Genomic DNA, 20,137 nt, shown 5'->3' on the forward strand with positions numbered 1-20,137 from the left:
CCTGGGATGAGACTCTTGTCTTGCATGTGGAGAAGCCCCTGCTAGGGCGGGGGTCAGAGGGTTGCTCATCTCTTCTTCCGGGGAGAGATAGAAGAAGCTGAGCAATTGGCCACCGCGAGAAGGCAGCATCCACCAGGTGGTCCGAGGAGGAGAGGTGCCCTTGATCCCTGCAGGAGCTCTGGAGGGCCAGGCAAGAGGAGCCTGACTGTAGGCCTCTTCGCCAGTCACTGATGCTCAGGCTGCCTCACCTCCTAGGCCCTTCATCTGGGATTTGGAGAATGAGCTGCGATCCACTGTGAGTTGTGCTGATGGAGAAGTCATTTTTCTCCCTCCCCGGAGAAATTAAAGGTATGAAGCTGGTGGCTGGAACCATACCAAGTGGCTCAGCATAAAAACACCAAGAGCAAAGCCTTGCGGATGTGTTCTGGGATAGGCAAAGCTAGGAGACTTCCTGACAGGGTGAGATACAGTCAGGCACAGATACGGGGGCACCCCGGTGACCTTCCAGGGTGTCAGGCTCAGTCTTTTTCAGGATCTCTGCCTCCCTCCCTCCAGTCTTCCCTTGGTCACAAGAGGATGAAATGGTTGCCTACTGGAGTGTGGAAAAAATAGACATGAAACATTCGGAAAAGCATTGAGTAAATAGTCTATTTCCAGATGCCATTGTTAAAATAATTATACATATTTTAATCGACTTCATCTTTCAGAGCAGTTTTAGGTTTTAGGAATTGTGCACAAAAAAAAAAATTCTGAAGGTATTTTAACAGATGATTAAACAGTAATTGTCTTAGGAGAACAGGAAAGCAGGGCCCCTGGCCAGCATACCTCTGAGGACTCAGACCCAGCGAACCCCCAGGCTCTGTGTCTGTAGATGATGTGGGGTACTGATGAGACAGAGTCCCAGGGTCCTGCTGCACCCCAACCAAAGAGGACAGCCTTGTTGCTTAGAAGTTCAGAGAGATACCCTATAAGCACCTCTCTGCAGCCAGAACTTGAGAAGTGCTGCAGAAGAAGATGGGGGCGGGGGGGAGGGGCAGGGAGAGAAAGAAGTTTGGCGTTATCTAGCAAGCAAAACCTGACATTGATCTCTGAGACCCCAAACACATGGCTGAGACCTCCAGAGGGGGCTCATGGTACTCTGCGCCCTCACTCATTCTCTGAGTGTTTCCCTAAATGAACCCCCAGCCACACAATCCTCTGACATATATGCTGTAGACACAGAGCCTGGAGAACAAAATAATAACCTCATGAGTCAGCATTGCCAGTGGGACCTCCTCAGAGCCCAGAGTGCTCCCAGTGAGAGTATGACTTTGACAGATGATGCGAGAAGAGCTTAGGGGTAGGTGCTGATAGCAGAGGTGGGGGATTCATAGCCCATTGACAGAAACTTCAGGAGCCAAACGAGGGAGGCAAGGGAATAGCTATGAAGTCATTCAAGTGATCCCAGAGGCAGGACTTCCGCATGCTCAGACTGCATCCTTGAGGCCTCATGCTGATGTTTTCCCCAAAGCCTGAATGAGATTGTATTTGGAGACAGGGCCATTAAAGGGGAGATTGGGAGGGCATTAGGGTAGCCCTGATCCAATCTGACAATGGTCCTAAGGGGACAGAGAAGAACCCAGGCACACAACAGAGAACCAACCATGTGAGGAAGAAGATGATGATGTCTACAAGCCAAGGAGAGAGGCCTGAGGAGAAACCTTGAACCATAGCTCCACTCACTGACCACTGAGAGGAGAGACCTGTGTTGAAGCCACCCTATCTGCCTTACATGGCACAGGCACCAAAGCAGATCCATTGAGGCACAAAGTTCTCAACTCAGCAGAACAAGCAGCAGATGTTGTGCAAGGACACATCATGGCACATAATTAAAAAGTCTTGAAATACAGGGAACAAAGAGGAAATCTGACCCACATCCAGAGAGGGAGAAACCAAAGACAAACACACTTCACACGAAGAATCAAGAATCCAAACATCATTGTTCCCAACAGCCACACTGGATGTGGCAGACAAGGGCCAGAGACTAACCATTCACAGAGAAGTGAGGTGCTTGGGACTTAGGGACACTCACCACCATGGGGCAGGGGCAGAAGGAATCTGCAGAGCTTCCAGCTCATGCCCCAAGGGAATCCACTCACTAGGGTGAGAAATAGAATCAGAAAGAGGGATAGTCTATTCAGGGGTCCAGAGATGGGCCCGAGGGACGTCCCCAAAGAACTGCTGGCAGCAACCTCAGGACAGGCCAGCCAGGTGAGCACTTTGCTCAGAGATGGAGTCACTGGACATTGTTGTTTTATGGTGTCATGTTATTTTTTTCATTCCTGGGGATACCGTGTAAAACAGAATCACCATTAAGTGTACAGAAAATGAATCAAATGAAAAAACCAAGATCAGTGTTAACTCCAGGGGAAACGCGGTGACGCAGAAGGGACTGAAATATCGTACTGACTGAGTTCTGAGCACTGAGGTGCACTTACAACATCATCTCTCAGAAATAGGATCATTATTGTTCTGGAAGGTGGGCTTCTGGAGAGACATGAAGAAATACTCAGTCCATCCTCTTCTGTGGAATCCAGAGACAGGTCACCAAACTGGTAAATGATACACCCCAATGAGACACCATTGGAGACACAAAGGTAAACACCACGATGTTTGGAAGGTGAAATGTCAGCTTCTGGAAGCCAGGGATGCTGTGAAGGATACAAGCATAAAAGACTCCAATGGTGAGGACCTTGACAGTTAACCTGTCTGTGCTTGCCAGCTGCCATCTCCCTGCACTTGCCAATAACAAGGGATACAGAAACTAGGTAGCTTAAGATAATGCAAATGTATTTTATTTTCCTCTGGCCTGGAGTTGGAAGTCAAGTGTGGCTGTGCCTTTTCCAGCAGGGGGCCCTAGAAGGGCCCACCTGCCTCTTCTAACTCCAAGGGCTCCCGGTGCCCTTCCTAACTTGACTCCATATTCGCTAGTACTCCTTTCTCTCTGCATAAGAACCCGTGTCACTAGACTGCAGATAGTCCGGTTCAGTCTCGTCTCAAAATCTTCCACTAAATGGAGTCTGTAAGGATCTTTTCCGAAAGGCCATGCTTCTGGTCTGGGCTTAGGGTGTGGACTAAGAGAGTGAGGGGCACCATTCAGCCTACTGCATAAACACCCATGAGAAATGAAAACATAAAGTTCAGATTCCTACACAGCACTCCTGCCCACCGCTTCTCCTCCCACGCAAATTCCTCTGGAGATAGTAGGACCTCGCTCTGCTCCACTTCGCTTGCTTCGTGTTGAGGTTCGTTCATGCTGGACCTCACTTAGCAGCTCTACGTCAGTGCCTGATGCCTCACAGCCATCAGGAGGCACACATGATGTTACCTGTGTCTACAAGCAAGAGCCAGGCAGGCACATGTATTGACTGTGGTGGGTGCATGGGGGGAGGGGACAGCTGAGCTCCGTGAAGCCAGGGTTTTCTGGAGGATGTTTGCCTATAGGATGGATCCTTGGAAGGGCATAGAGTTGGATGTATACCTTTGCCTTGTCCTGACCCACAGATCTCCAGTGGGCAGCTGTGCCTGAGTGGGGAAAAGCCCCGGCTATGAGAAAGAATGCATATGCGGTGTATGTGTAGAATACTGTCAGGGTGGATGCCACAGGTTCATCCCTAGCACAGAGAAATGCCAATCCCTAGCCTAGCTCTAAAGATTTCTTGGTCTTCACTGCGAAGAATAGTGGCCTGTAGGGCACACACCATCTTCTCACACACATTGATTTTTCTTTCTTTTTCTCGATATTTTTCCCTTTTCAGCAATTAGCCATGAAGAGGCTGGTGCTAAATAAAGGAGATGAGACAACAGGATTCAAGCAGGCTAACAAACAGGACCAAAACCTGCAGTTGTGCCAGTCCCCCACCCTCTGTGAGTTTAGCAGGGAACGTGCTCAAAGCACAGGGTGGAGGGAAGACAGGATCCTGGCCACAGGGTTCTCTTTACTGCTTCCTTACTCTCTATGTTGGCCAAGGGGTGTGATGTAAGGTCCCAAACTAGGGAAGAAGAATTGGGGCTCAGAGACTTGGGGTCAGGCTTCAAGCAGAAGCCCCAAGACAATGAAAAGCCAGAACTGGGAACATCAATCCATATAATGCAAGTGGGAAAGAAAAAAGATGGATGGAAGCAGCTCATGATGATGTAGCCCTGGGATGACTGCGAAGCAATCGGAGTTAACCACACATGCGTGTTGAGTTCACTGGAATCTTTCTACGAAGGCACACAGTGTGCACTGATCAAACCCAGTGCCTTCACACCCTCCCCTCCCATCCTCTGGTAGCCTTATTCTACCCTCAGGTCAACAAGTTTTTGGCTTCCATGACACACAGTGCTCATCCTTCTATGCCTGGCTTATTTCACTTAACACAGCGCCTTCCCCAACCTACCCATTCTGCCATTCTGTTGTGAATAACAAGATCTCACCCGTGTGTGTGTGTGTGTGTGTGTGTGTGTGTGTGTGTGTGTGTAGAGGAATGCATGTATGTGTGCACATGCCTACATAAGTGCATTTACCCATCGTGCATGTGTGGAGGGCAGAGGTCTACATTTGATGTTCCTCATTGTCTACATTAATTTTTGAGGCAGTGTCTCTCACTGAACCTGAAACCCACTATTCTGACTAGACTGGTTACCAGACAAACCCCCGGGATCCATCTGTGTCTGTCCTACCAATGTTGAAGTCACAGGCACACACCATCATACCTGGCTCTAAAATGGCTACTGAAGACCCAATCTTAGGTCCTCATGCTTGGCCAGAAAAGCGTTTTAATACACCAAGCCAGACCAGGATCTCATTGATTCGGATGAATAATGGTTCATCATGGGTATTGTGGTGATTAGTGTTAATTATCAGCTTGACAATAGAAGCACCTGGGAGACAGGCCTCTGGGCACGCAAGTGGGATTATCTTGATTACATTAATTGAGATGGGAGACCTTCCCACTGTGAGTGGTATCATTCCTTAGGCAGGGAGTCCTGGGCTGTATGAAAGAGGAGAAAATGAGCTGATCACAAGTGTGCACAATTAATTGCTCTTTTATTCCAACTGTGGATATAATGTGGCCAGTTCTCTCAAGCTCTTACCACGGTTACTTCCCAGGTATGATGTACCCATTCTCCCTTACATTGTTTCTGAGTATTTTTTTAATCATAGCAATAGGAAAAGAATATACCACTTTTCCCCCTCAATTCACATACTGATTTATGGGCATATAGGTTGAATCTATATCTTGAATATTGTGAACAGGACAGAAACAAGCACGGGTGAGGAAGCTGGTGTCTCTTTGCTTCACCCTCCTGCCTCCTAGCAGGTACACACAGTGGAAGATATGTCACTCCAGGCCAGGTCACAACAGTCTTTGTCCCCCTGCCTCTCAGCTTTAGCTCTCCAAACTCTACTCACAACCACTCACCTATCACAAAGCCTCCAGAGAAGTCCAATTGTGAAGAGCCGAAGCCTCTTGCCTATGCTTGTAAGGAGTTGTCCTGTTGGTAAGTCTTTGGTCCCACCTTCTGGAAGTGAAAGCCTATCTGGTGGCTTGAAAGTCATTTGAGGGAAGACAAGTCAGGGACCCAGAGACAGTGCTCCTGGAGACAGTGAGTCATGACCATCTGCTGCTTTGAGGTTTGGGCTCATTTGTTATTGGTACCTGTAGAAGAAGACCCTGACGGGACACCAAAAGACAAGCAAGTCACCTCCTCTCAATGTACTGATTACATCTAGTGCCCAGTGCCCAGTGCCCAGATCACCTCTGAATTCAGAGAGATGTGGCAAGCCCTCTCTAACTGAAACTGTGGGTTTCAGTTGTGGTGGAGTCAGAGACACTGAAACATAGACAGACAAAGAGGAAGAGAGATGGAGAGTGATACAAGACAGAGACAGAGAAAGACAGATGAATGGAGACAGAGTGCAGAGGTGGGAGAGTCAGAGGCGGACCTTGGTGACGCCTGGCCAGCTTGTGTTTCTGGAGAGTCTCAGGCAGAGTATTGGAGTCGAGGGTAGCCTGACATTCTGTTTACAAACAAAGGACTCTCCTCCATCCAGAAATTGAGCTTGCCCAACCACACAGAGAGATCTGCCCCTGCCTGTTCCACCTCCGCACTTCCTAACTCTAGCTGGATGATCCAAGGACTTGCTCAGTAGAGTAGGAAGCCTGGATATGAAATGCCTTTGAGAAGGGAGGAGCCCAGAAACGCAGGTTCCAGCCGGGTGGCTCTCCAGCCCTTCTCCTGTGTGTCCACCCACGAAACTGCATTTTCTGTGGGACAAGAATAAAGGAAGCCTTAGCAGCCCCCACAGGCTTCCTGGGTAGAGTGTGAAGGATTGCAGAAGTACTATAAAAAAAAGCCCCGACTCTCTCGGAGTGTTGCCTATGCTCATAATAAGGCTGCATATTTATCCAGAATGTGTGCTGCCCCCAAGAGAGTATCTTCTTTGCATAATCCATTTAGTCTTCACCCCAGCTCAATACCTTAGGCTGTGCTGCAGAGACAAGGGAAGGGAGGCATCAGGATGTTATTCCACAGATCCCGAACCACAGACAACAGGGAGCCGGGACAATATGGAACCGACCATTGTCACATGTGAGCCACGTGATCATGTACTACAGCCTGCCCCAGGGAAACTGCTCCATCCTGCTTGTCATAGGGCCCCGTGTCCAGAACAGGGCCTGAAGACTGTTCTACCTGGAACAAATATGTGCTGGATAAATGGGTAGCCGGATGATGGATGGATGGATGGATGGATGGTAGATGAGTAGATGAGTAGAAGATGGAGGGGTGGATACATGGCTGAATGAGTGGAAGAGAAATAAATGGGTAGGCAAATGAATGGATGTGTGAGAGAGAGAGAGAGAGAGAGAGAGAGAGAGAGAGAGAGAGAGAGAGAGAGAGATGATAGATGGAAGAGAAATAGATAGATGAATGAAGAGATGAATGGATGGAAGTGGTATACTTTGGTGAGGGATAAATGGATAGATGGATAGAGATGGATGGATGGATGGATGGGAGAATAAGGGGATAAACGGATAGGTGCTCACCTAGCTGCCCTGTTTCTGTTGTTGCCAGGTCCCCAGAACCATGAATGAAAGCCTGTTTCCTCTCCACCCTCTCCAGACAAAAAGCCAGGTGGTCCCTATGGTAGTGTGCTTAGTACATCTGCCGCCACAGAAGAAACCCAGCCCATAACACAGGAGCAAACGCTTCATTTTTTCAGTTTGGCTCTGGCAGGCCGATGCCCCTCCCTACTCTGCCCCTGCATCCTCTTATCTGTAGCTATACAAATCTGAAGGCAGATTTGCTGTGCAGTGGGGGGATGTGTGGCTGGGACTGGGATTTAATCCTTGCTTTTACCATGCTGGGAGGAGGTGATGCCCTTGAGTTGATGTCACAATTTTCCTCTTTCCCCTAATTAAACAGAAAGCACAGACAGTGAGGGGGAGGGGCAGAAACTAAGAATTAAAGGCGTCTGCCTACAGAAGTCCAGCGGTTCGAGGCTTTCCATTTGTGTCTAAAAGCTTCTGCACACATCTGCTGCACAGAGATAGGAACCGTGAAGCAAATGGCAATTTAGCCCCCACTCCTGCCCGCCCTGTGTGTGGGGGGAGGGAAGCCGCATCAAGAGAAGGCAAGGATGCTCCTCAAAGGCCTGGAGAGGCCGGGAAGGCTGAGGGCTGTCCAGAAAACAGCTGGGAAAATGCATAACTAATTCTTGATCTTACAGCCTTTTCCCTCGTGGGTAGAATCACCTGGACTGACCTGGACTGTGGTGATGGTAAAATCTGGGGTTCCAGGGAGACTTGGAGTACAGCTGAGCGCATCCTTCTAAGCAGCCCCAGCCTGGATGCTGCTGAGGACTTGAAGGGACCTGCAGAGCCTTGTGGAAACAAACTGTCTTGGGGGCAGGATCTGGCTTGTCCGAAAATGTCCCTGCTTCCTCCAGGGTCTCCTACAGTCCTGGGAGGTGCTGCTGTTAGACAAACATTACACAGAGAAACAGATCACTCCCTTCTGGATGTGGGTTGAGTAGGGAACCCATAGCAGACTTGGACACACAGTTGGTGGCCCCTAGGGCCCTCAGTGTTCCCAGAAAAGAAGCCAAAGGCATGATGACTGAGTAGCCTCAGACATCCTTGGACTTATCTCTACAAATCTCCCCAGAGGATATAAACCAGGACCACACAGGAAGTAGCATGGCAGCAGGGAACTGGGGAGAGCCTGGCAACAGGCCCATGACCAGATTACCTGCTGGCCTCTGGCCAGTCCCTCTCTGTAAAACCAGCTTCTCCCAAGGGACAACAGGAGTTGATCATGACAGTGGCCAATAGCTGAGCATATGCCCTCCCCTATTACAGTTGGAGATGTTTCTGGAGGACTCTGACACTCAGCTCCACAGCATGGACCATCACCTTGTGAGTGCCTGAAGGACTTCATTTCACCTGATGTCACTGGCCTCTGGCTGGTGTTGACTCAGATTTCACTGCAGCTCTGGATTCTCTGAGCCGAAGGCTGACATGTGTATCTTCAGCAGTGGGGCAGACAGAATACTCTTCCATTCACAACACAACGCCATGCCCCACTGCAGTGCTCTGCGGCCATCAGGGCCCCGTAGACCTGCAGCAAGGACAGAGGTCCACTTGTGACAGGCAGAATGGGGGCCAGCCTCTGTTTGGAGATGCTAACACCCGGGCTCTGCGCTCCTAAAGGAGCCTTAGCATGGCAGTGCTGCTCCATGAAGCAGCAGCCGAGCCCCCATTTTTCCCTTCAATGGCATCCCTCTGTCCTCTACCTCATATTTATGTACAGAGACAATTCACATTTCTTGTGCAGCCCCACCCCACCTCCTGAATCCACAAGTGCCTCTCTGTACAGGTGCTGTACCAGAGCCATCGCTACCCACTCTGAAAACCTACGCTCCATGCCTTCTTGAGCCTCTCATATGTAGAACTGGCCCTCAATAAAAGAGACTGGAACATGCCTGCCAATATCTGAGTGGCTTCTTCTCAGCTCAAAGGGTCATATACACAGTTGAGATATATACCCTAGAGTTAGAAGGAACAAGCCACAGAAATGAATGAATGAATGAATGAATGAATGAATGAGCTATACCTAGAGTTAGAAGGCACAAGCCACAGAAATGGATGGATGGATGACTCCCTCTAAACTACTTTTCTCAGATCCTGGAACTGCTTGTTAGGAATTTCCCTATCTTTGATGGGATTTTAAATGACTAGGAAATCTCAGGTTTCCAGGAGAAGCTGGGTAGCACCCGTGGCACCATGAAAAAAGTGGAGGTGACCAGGTGGTGATCTGTCCTGTCAGGTTAGCGAGTGCAGAATGAGCCTGGGGTACTTCTCATATGGCCATGTGTGGGAAAACTTTGAACTGGCTCTAGTGCCCAGGCAGAAGCTGGCATCTGGTGAGTCTGGGTGGGCATCAGAGATGGGCAGGCTGGGCTGGGTAGACAGCAGAGGGTGCTGGGAGCAGGCCATGATGGGCATGAGGGAGCAGCAGTGAACATGCTGGGATGCACAAAGGGTGCTGAGAACAGGCAGGGCTGGGTGGACCTCAGCCAAGGAGGCTACGTAGGGGAGAAGGGAAGGGAAGAAGCAGGCATGAGTGTGTTATTTGTCTTGACCTTTCTCGGGCTTCACATGGATACACTCTTTTCTCTACAGACTTGCCAGGAATCTAGTATTATTATCCAACTTAGTGGAGGAGGTTGCAGACCTGCTGCCTGGCCTCATCCTCCTGTAAGAGGCAAAGCAGGCCCTGTGGCTCCATGCCTTTCTCTTTCTTAAATGATGGCTGCCTGTAGCTGGGCCTGGAAGCAACTATTCTGCTATTGCCTGTTATTGGCCTCTCAACGAGGCCACCAGGGTGCTTGTATAAGCCAGGCATCCTCAGAACCCCACTCTGCTGATGAAGCTGTCCACTGGCTGCGACCGTGGCCTGAGTAACCACGGTAACATTGACCTGTGCCCCGGGAATTTCCCAGGGGGGCAAATGGGGCAGGGCCTGGATGGCAGAGCTGCCCAGAGTCTCGGCATGCCATCCAAATGCCAAGCGCTTATTAATCTCACAGCACGGGGCTCTGAAGTTATTACCCCCACCCCTGGCCCCTTTGTCTGGGACATAATTGTCTGGCCTGCCTCTCCAATTCTGTGATTAATTGCTTTGGGGGAGACAGCGCTACTTAACTCATTCCCTTCTACGTTCACTTCCAAAGACAGCAGCTGCTGCAGCAGCACCTGACCTTAGCTAAGCCAGCACCCTGGTCCCACAGCCTCATTCACCTCATGCACTAGCTGCCAGCCTCAGTTTCCCCTGTTCTGAAATGCAGAGGAGCCCCTGCCCTGCCCCCAGTTTACTTATTTGTTCTAATCCAGCTCCGGTCTCTTGACAAGGATTAGACACGCTCAAGCATGTCTATCACACTAGTCAGCTGGCGGCAGGGCCTGCTCAAGAGAGAACAAACCAGAGGAGGAAGCCGAGGAGGGTGGGAGGGAGCATCTCCCTATGGGAGCCACGTGACAAGAGCCATCCAGGGCTGGAGGACAGGGCACCACAGGAGAGGGACATAGAAGGAACAACAAGCAGCAAGGCCGGTGTACAAAGCAGTGTTCCAAGCTCAGGCCGGGGCACTGTGGCAAGGAGGTCACCTGGCACCTGGAGTGACAGGCGGCAAGACAGGATCGCTGTACAGAGGTAGCTGTGTTTTACAAACACCCTTGAGGGGAATTCCTGCTTTGACGGGGCTGAACAATTTCCCCCTCCTGCTTCTTGTGACTGTGTGGCTCTAATGCAGCTGTTCACAGAAGAGGATATTTTCTGTCTCTGTCCTGAAGAGGTCGTCCAGCAACCAGAAGGCCCCTGGCCATTTCTAAACCACCAGTTCATTTACCCTATACATTTCTATGAGCCAGCGGGCCAAGCAAGGAGGCTGTGGATAACATCCTATCCAGATAAGAGCGCTGATGCTGGCTGGCAGCTTAGCTTTGCCAACTCCTGATGGTAGAGAAGGGAGCTGAGTGCTCGGGTTGCCTTGTAGGAAGACAGGAAGCTTAAAGAGACTGAGCTGTGCGCAGGGGATGTGTGGGTGGAGGCAGTCTACAGGGCCATTGAGCTATGGGTCAATGGGATGTGCAACGCAGAGCCTCAGCCAGGTTACTGGGTCTTGCTAGTATTCAGCCAGGGCTCTCCTCAAGCCCAGTGAGCAAGCAAGCATAGAGATCTTAGAAAAAAAACTGGTCATTCAGGGCCAGCCAGGCCCAGGACAGGCTGCCAAGCCTCTTGACTGCGGCAACCTTCCTGATGCTGCTACTCTTTAGTACAGTTCCTCAGGTTGTGGTTACCCTCACCCATAAAGTTATTTTTGTTGCCACTTCCTAACAGTAATTGCTACTGTTATGGATTGTAATGTAAGTAGCTAATATGCGGGATATCGGATACATGACTCCCATGAAAGCACAGGTTGAAAATGGCTGACCTATCATCTGTCTGCATTCTACCATCTTTCCATCTTCTGTCTACCATCTATTTAGCTATCTATCTCCCATCTATTATCTATCACTTACCTATGTCACCTATGTATCTATCATGTATGCCTGGCTGTCATTTATCTGCTTATATCGTTTTTTCCCCCCCCCACTCATGGGATCAAACCTAGCGCCTCACACGTGCCAGGCAAGCCCTGTACCACAGAGCCACATCCTCCGACCCAAGAAACAGTATTTTAATGAAGTGTTTCTGATGTGGGAGGAACTAAATATCAGCTTTGTGCATTTCATTTTTAACTTATTCTCTCTGGCATATAAGAAGCACACCTCTCATTGTGCAGGGCCTGCTATTTTGAAGTGGGTCTGTGCTGTGGAAGGCTAGCACCTGCACTTCCTCACACAGCTTTTTCTGGGCAGAACGCTCATAATTACTCTTTGCCGTTCTCAGGAACTCAGTACTGGATCTCCAGCGGCCAGAGCACCCCGCCCCTGCATACAACGCAGTGGCCCTGCTGCCTTTTTTTGTATATCTGGTTGCTGTCTTTATTTTAAAATTTGTGATTTGGGGCTTTAGAAACATTCTTTTTAATGCTCTCAGATTTCTAAATTGTGTCATTGAAACATCCTTGTTCTTGGTTATAGCCTCATCTTGTCCTGCACTTCCCCAGGCCCTTATCCCCTCCCGCACCACAACTAGCCTGAGATGTAAAGCCAGGGCCAGGACATCCAAACACAGTGCTCTCCCAAGAATGTCCTTATCCATAGATGCCAGCCCCACACCCCTGTCCCCAGCCCCAAGAAGCCATGAATGTGAAGACCCGACCCACACTGAGCCCCGAGCATTTTCTTTCCAGAGCCATGGGTAGCCAGGTGGCAAGTTCACCTGCCCCTTGAGGAATGTGGGGCTGAGGAGCTTTGGGAACTGGCAAGGTTGTCAGAGAAGATGGGGAAATGGGTCTGTTCCTCTTCACCTGACTTTGAGCAGGAGGCAGCGTGCCAGTCTCCTGACCTGGGAAACGGGAACAGAAGGAGAATAAGAGCAAGGTTCCCCCTCCGGGCTCACAGAGAATGCACACTCAGAAGCCCTCTGCCTGGGCTGAATGCTACCATGAACCTGGGCTTGGGCAAGGAGCCAAGCAGACTCCACTCGTCGCCTGAAAAGTAGGGAAACAGTGGTGCTTGGGTGTTGGGGTTGATGCGAAGATTAAACATTAAGTAATGCATGCTGAATGCCACACTGCCTGCACTCAGGGAGTGCCTCGTAAGCAGGGGAGGGTGAGTGAGCTTGGAGCATAAGAGGGTTGTCACCCACACAGTTGCTGTTTGTCACCATTTCACAAACTGTGTCATGAGGCCAGAGCATGCCAGGTATACCAGATGATACTAGTAGGGGTGTTATCTTCCCACTTGGTTATGTCCAGGTCTATCACCCTCATGGGTAGACAGAAGGGAGAGTGGCCCCGAGTGGTATTCATTCCTCCTATGCTTTCCCTTGCATCTAGAAAGCAGCTGGTCTCACGCCCACCATCAGTTAATGATAAGTGAATTCCCTTTGTTTGCTTAGCTGAAGTCTAACTTGCAGGATCTGCAATAATATATTGCCTGGGTAGATAGCACCCTCAGTGACATCTCAATAGGAGCACACTGGAAATCTGGCCTTTCTACCAGCCTCAGCTGACCAGGGACTAGGAAAAAGGGTTATTGTCAACCACACTTCGGTTCTGCCAGAGAAGGATGCAAGGCATGTTCTGAGATTGCAACACACACACACATACACACACACACACACACACACACACACACACACACACACACACACGCGGGAACAATAGCAAGAAAAGGACAAAGGGACAGATCTCAGTGTCCAGATTGAGTTCTGCATGGGTTGATGCATGATGCTGTCACACGCCACGTCGGTAATTCTAACACTTGGGAGCTGTAGGGGGAAGAATAACAAGTTCAAAGCCAGCCTAGTCTAAATAGAGAGAGACATGCTCAAATATAGGGCAACATTAATAAAAGAGGATTCTGATAGTGATGGGGACAATGCTGGCCCAGGCACTCAGAACCCATGCTGGCATGGGAGGTGCACCCTGCTATTCACTTAGTAGCCCGAGTCCTGGCAATGGTCACATAGGACCTCCCAAGAAGACCTACAAGCCATGGAGCTCGCCTTTCACAAAGGCATGTACCAGCCAGGTGTGTGCAGGAGTCACTCTCTGCTTCTCTGATACCAAATCACTAGCATCCCCAGATTGACAGAGCACATAGCCAATGAGGGGCAAGAAGGGTTAGCTGGGCTGGACAAGGCCTGATGGGCCAGCCAAGCTGGCTGGTGTACACAGGGCCTGCTGAGCACAGCCCTGGGCTGGGAAAACTGGACAAACTGATTCTGACTCAGATGTCCTTCATTTTCCTCCTGGGGTGAGCAGGCTATCTGGATATGTCTGCTTGCTGGACCGCCAGAATCCCCCAGTACATGAACTCTTGTGCCAAACCCTTGCTACAGCCCAGAGATGGAGAAAGAAAGCAAGATCCAGCCTCTCTGCCACTTTCTCATCAATTTCTGTCCCCACCCCTTCCAGAGAGAGCCAAGCCACATTGGCTTGTGCTCTCCTTTCCCCCATGAACAATACGCAATGTTCTCCTGTGGGATTTTAAACCTCACCCAATAGCACGCACTCTGCACCCCACACACAGCTATGTGTCCACGTTTGGATTTACCGGCTTGCTGAGTGGCGTTCTAGTCCAAGCGTTTAATGCTGGCCTTTGGTTAAGCTCACAGCAGTGGGCCGCCCATCACACTGTTGATGGACAGAAGTGTTGTTTCCAATATTTGCCCGGAAAAGGATGCCAGAGCAAGCATCCCTCAACCCTTCTCCCTACAGCCTGAGGAATTTTCTAGAAGTGACGTTTGCTGAGACTTAAGCCATAAGAAAAGTAAGGCTTGTTTTCCAGAGACAGGGCTTCTGTGTGTCACACATAGTTCAAACCAACCACATTGCATTGGCTATCTACCACTGTCTAGCTCTTTCCATTCTGAAGATGGGCATAAAATTTCTTGGACTAAATTACATTTCTCCCCAGCTCTGATTAGCTGATTAGCATGTGATACTGCTTCTCTCTCTCTCTCTCTCTCTCTCTCTCTCTCTCTCTCTCTCTCTCTCTCTCTGTGAGTGTGATTGTGTGTGTGTGTGTGTTTGCCATTTTGCTTTCTTTTTGCAGTGATACAAATGCTTTGCCCATTTTTTTTTTGTATTTTTCTTGTTGATTGACTCGCAGATGTTCTTGGCAGCTTCGAGATTAGTGTTTTGTCAGTTGTACACTTGAACATCATTGTCTCTTGTCAGAGAGTAGAAGATCTCTGTCCTCTATCTGGCCTTTCCCAATGATGCCATCCTCTTTCCTATTCGTTGAACTTGTAATGTGGATCCATAGCTTGTTCCTTTTTACAGCCAAGTGGTATTCCATGCCATGGATGGAGTCAAAACTGCTGTCATCATCATGGGCAAGTTTTGACAGCCTACTTGACAAACGTAATTTGCAGCGTTGAGGGGTTATTTTGGCTTAGAATTAGATGTGAAACTGTCCATCATAGTGGACATGGCATGGTGATAGACTGCCCCATGGTGCCAGGAATGTGCAGCAATTACTTATTTCCTTACAGCTCCAAAACCAGGAGACAGGCAGGGCAGGAAGTGGGGCCAGGCTCCAACCCCCCCCCCTCTAAGAACCACTCCCTCCGACTATGCCTCACCTCCCAAAGGAGTTGCCACCAGCTAGGGACCAAGTATTAAAACACATGAGGCCATGAGGGACACTTCACATACAGCACATTAACAGCATACAATTAGTTTGTAAGAAATAAGCAAATGTTTTCCACAACCATTGTACTATGAGCACTAGTTCCAGTTCTCCACAAGTGCCCTAACACTGTGTGGCTCATCTCCCTGGCTGTGACATCCCGCAGGTGGACATGTTCCCCAGTGTGGCTTTCTTCACTTCCTCCCAATGACTAACAGTGTCCGGTGTCCTTTCATACACCTATTTGCTATCCATAGCTCTTTCTAGGAGAGTCTGTTAAGTCTTTTCCTGTTTCTCTTTTTATTAAGTGGTTGCATTTGTAGAGCTCTCTATGCATACGTTGTAAAATATTTTCTTCCAGCTCCTATTAGTTACTTGTTGCTGTGACAATACCTGACAAAAGCTACTTAAAGAAGGAAGCGTTTGCTTTGGCTCATGGTTTGAGGCACAGTGCATCATGGTGACAGGAGCTTGAGGCAGCTGGTCACACTGAGTCAGCAGCAAGGAGAGAGAGAGAGAGAGAGAGAGAGAGAGAGAGAGAGAGAGAGAGGCTGGTGCTCAGCTCCTTTTTTCCTTTTTTCGGTCTAGGACCTCACTTCCTGTAATGGTGGTACCCACATCTATAGTGGGTCTTCCATCCACAGCTACTGTCACAGACACACCCATAGACGCATTTCCTTGACAAATCTACATCCGGTCACGTTGACAATGGAGGCAAACTATCAAACGTCCTCTGGTCTCTCCACATGCTGTTTGCACCATCTTCCAAGGAACAGGTAGCACCTCGAGGAACAGTTTGCTCTCTTCATATCTGTCTGGCGTCCTGTGGTGAATATTAGCCTGACCCATGATGAAAAGGCATCCCTCCATGTTTTCCCCTAGAAGTCTTATAGTTTTGCATTTCATATTTAGGTCTCCGATCCATTTTAAGTCACTTTTACATATGGTGCCTCCCTGGGGGTGTGTGGAATGCATCATTGTTCGACTGTTTGTGGGAAAGCTGGTCCTTTCTCCTACACTGCTTTGGCACCTTTTGTGAAAATCACTTGTCCATATGTGAGCTAGACTATTTTAAGCTTCGTATTCTTTTCCATTGATGCGTCTGTCTGTCTTGTGCCAGGGCTGCACTGTCAGTTCACAGTGTGTTTCTAACTCCTGAAGTCACATGGTCTTTGTCATCCATTTTCTGATGGTGTGTGTGTGTGTGTGTGTGTGTGTGTGTGTGTGTGTGTGTGTGTGTGTGTAAATTCTTTTGCTGTTTCCAGACCTTTATAATTACCTCTGAGATTTCAAACTAGCTGATCAATTTCCTGAAAAGGAATTGCTTCTGTGATGACTGAAGTCATATCATATCTAGAGATCAATTTGGAGTCTTCTGACACAGTCAGGATAGATACCTCTGTTTTGTTGATGTTTCAGATTTGTGCTGGCTGGCTTTTTTTTTTTTATCAACTTGACACAAACCAGAGTCCTCTGAGAAGAGGCACCTCAGTACAGAAAATGCTCCCATCAGACTAGCCTGTAGACAAGCCTGTGGGGGGGTCATTTTCTTGACTAAAAATCAATGTGGGAGGGCCCAGTTCACTGTGGGTGGTACCACCCTTGGGAAGGTGGTCAAACTGAGCAATCCATGAGGAACAATTCAGTAAGCAGCGTTCCTTCATACCTTCTGCTTCAGTTCCTGCCTAGATGCTCCTCCTCAGAATGTGCCATGAGAGCTGTACATCATCTCCTACCCATGTTGCTTGTAGTCATGGTGTTTTATCACAGTGATGGAAAGCCTCACTTGGGCACTACTTCAGCAAGGTTTTCTCTTTTTTTCAATGTGCAGGTCTGTCATACATTTTTGTCTATGTATGCTGATGATGTCTCTATATTGGTCTTCAATTTGATTCCTGGTTGCTTTCTCTTTGTGGAATGTCATGTCCTCTATGTCCTTTAACATCTCTGATCCCAGGTGTTGGTTCTGGCAAGGAGAGGGGCTTTTCAAACTCTGTCCAGTTCCAACAAAGACAGCCATGTTGTCTGTGAGTGAAGACCGCGTTTCTTCCTTTCCCACTATATGGCTTCCCTTCTGCTTCAGGCCCATTGGACTGACTGCAACTTCCAACATAGATGGAAATGGCAGGACGTCCTTCTGCTGGTCCCAACCAGAGGAACAACACAGTCACTCTGCATTACTATTACAAGGGTGCTGGTACAAGCATTTTGTAGCACAAAGCTGTCATCAGTTTGACAAGCTTCCCAGTCCCCCATTTACTGGTTGGAGGCAGACCTGATGGTACAGACTTGTAATTCCAGAACCTCGGGAGACTGAGGCTATAGTTCACTGGTAGACCACTTGCCTAGCATATGAGTGAGGCTCTCTCTTTGATCTCCAGCGCCACATAAATAAATAAACTAGGGATTGCCAGATGTTTTTTGAAACCCAGGAAGAAGAAAGCCTTACAATTTTTTTCTTTTAGTTTGTGTAACAAAATTATATTGATCAGCCTTTAGTAAGTGTTAAACCAACCTTGCATTCCTGGTGATCACGTTCACGATGCACAGCCGTGTGGCTGATTTCATTTGAAGCAATCAGACTTCACAACTGACGTCTCTATATATGTTAGCGGTATTGGCCTGTGATTTTTTTCCTTGACTCTCTTTGTTTGGGGATGAGGGTCATATTGGGCTCACAGCATGAAGTGAGGAGGCGTCCCTCTTGCTCAGTTGTTTTGGAAGAGTATGTGTGGAGCTAATATAATTTCATCCATGAGTACTCAGCTTAATTCGCCACAAAGACATTTAGGGCTTGCTTCTTCTGGGGAAACTTTCAACTACAATCTCTCAGATAACAGGATTATATGGGTGACCTATTCTACCCCTGCTCCCAGAAATGAGGACCAAATCCAAGGTCCTAGCCTTGCAAGGCAAGCATCTACCACTGACTATCAAAGCTGCCAGATAGATTGGCAGAAGTTATTTCATGCTGTCCTTTCCTTATTATTTTCACATCTGTGGAATCTGTGTGTGCTGAGGTCTCTTCTCTCTACTTACGGTAGGAATATGTCTTCTTCTTAAAATTAGTCTTGTCTGATGAGCCTAGTTAGAGGTTTGTAAATTTTGTCTATTTCAAATAATTGCCTTTTGGGGCCTTTGGAGCTGGAGTTGGTTTTTGTTTTGTTTTCTCTTGTGACAGGGTTTCATGTAGCCCAGGCTAACACTGAACTCTATGTGGCTGAGAATTACCTTGAACTCCCCTCCCAATCCTTCTGCCTCCACTTCCAAAGTGATGGGATGCATCACCACACTGAGCCGAGGATTATTTTTTAATCAATTTTCTCTATTGTGTTCATGTTTTCAGTCTCGTTGTCTCTTGATATGTTGATTATAATTCTTCCGGATTTAATTTGTTTTGCTTTCAGGTTTCTTAAGATAAAATGTAAAGGTATTGACTCTGAATGTTATTTTTTAATTCATGCAAATATTATTAAACACACACACACACAACACACACACACACAGCCATGATGCCACTCCCAATGTCACATTTTCATCATTATTGGCTAAGAATACTTTCTAATTCCCCCTTAAAATTTTTCTTTTGACTCGTGGATGCATACAATTTTCAAACACCTAGAGATACTTCAGATGGCTTTCTGTTATTAATTCCCTTTCTCTTTCCATTGTGGTCAAAGCATATATTACATATGGATTGACTCCTTTTAAATTTGCTGAGTGGTCTCATGGTTCCCAAAGGCAGTCCATCTTAAATATTTAAAAATAATGTGTGTTCTGCTGGTGGTGCCAGTCGCTTTTTAAATGTCAGTCAGATCAAGTCAATAGTCAACGTCACTCAACTTCTACGCTACTGGAGTCTTCCTGCTAGGTTGGATTGGCTCTGGAGAGAGTGGGTTGGGCTCTCCAGCATCACTGCACACACTTCCATCTCTCTTCAGACTCCTCATGGATTTTTAAGGCTGCTATTAAATGTGAGAACATTGGATTTCATCCTCTTGACAACCCAACTCCTTTATCATAAAATAATATCATATCATGAGATCATAAAATGAAATCACTTTTGTTCATGGCAATCTTCTTCACTTTGAAGTCCAGAGACCAGATAAGAACAGTAACCACTCTCATTTTCTATTTGAAATCCATTGAGCAGTTTGATAGAAAACTTGAGCACTGAGAGAACGCAGGTCCCCTCTCGGCAGCTCACCTGTGAACACCGCCTTGGCCGATGACATAAATGCGCTGGTTGAAAACACAGCCTTGTTAACGAAGAGCCATTGAGAACAACAGGGTTATGCTGTACACGGCTACACCAGTTATGTGGATCTGGACCTGTGTGTGATGGCAAGCATCCATTACCACACCACACGTTGACTTCACTGCCCCATCCTCTATGACTCCATCTAAGCTCCCCCACACCAAGGGTCATTGACTACACAGCCAACTCTAACCCTGACCCCTTGTCATTTTGTTTTCCAATTGCAAGTTTTATCCATTTTTAAAATCTGTTTCTACTTTGATGATATTAACTGGACAATTCTGGGCTCTGCTCCATAGCCTTTGTTTTGTGATTCTAGGGGGTGCAATGGGGCTTCTAGAATGCATGTTTAACCTTCACGCTACACCTTCAAGTGAGACTTCGCTGCTGAAATACAGACTACATATCTTGCTGCAGCAAGCTCCATTGGATCGTGGGAAGTTGGCCCTGCTGCGTGTCTGCGTTTAGGTCTCTTACACATCTCACATGTCTGAATAGCTGGGTGTGGCGGTCCTGCTGTTACTATATATAAACATTCATTTCC

The sequence above is a fragment of the Acomys minous genome (assembly GCF_964271855.1).
Source record: "Acomys minous genome assembly, chromosome: 12".
NCBI classification, from domain to species: Eukaryota; Metazoa; Chordata; class Mammalia; order Rodentia; family Muridae; genus Acomys; species Acomys minous.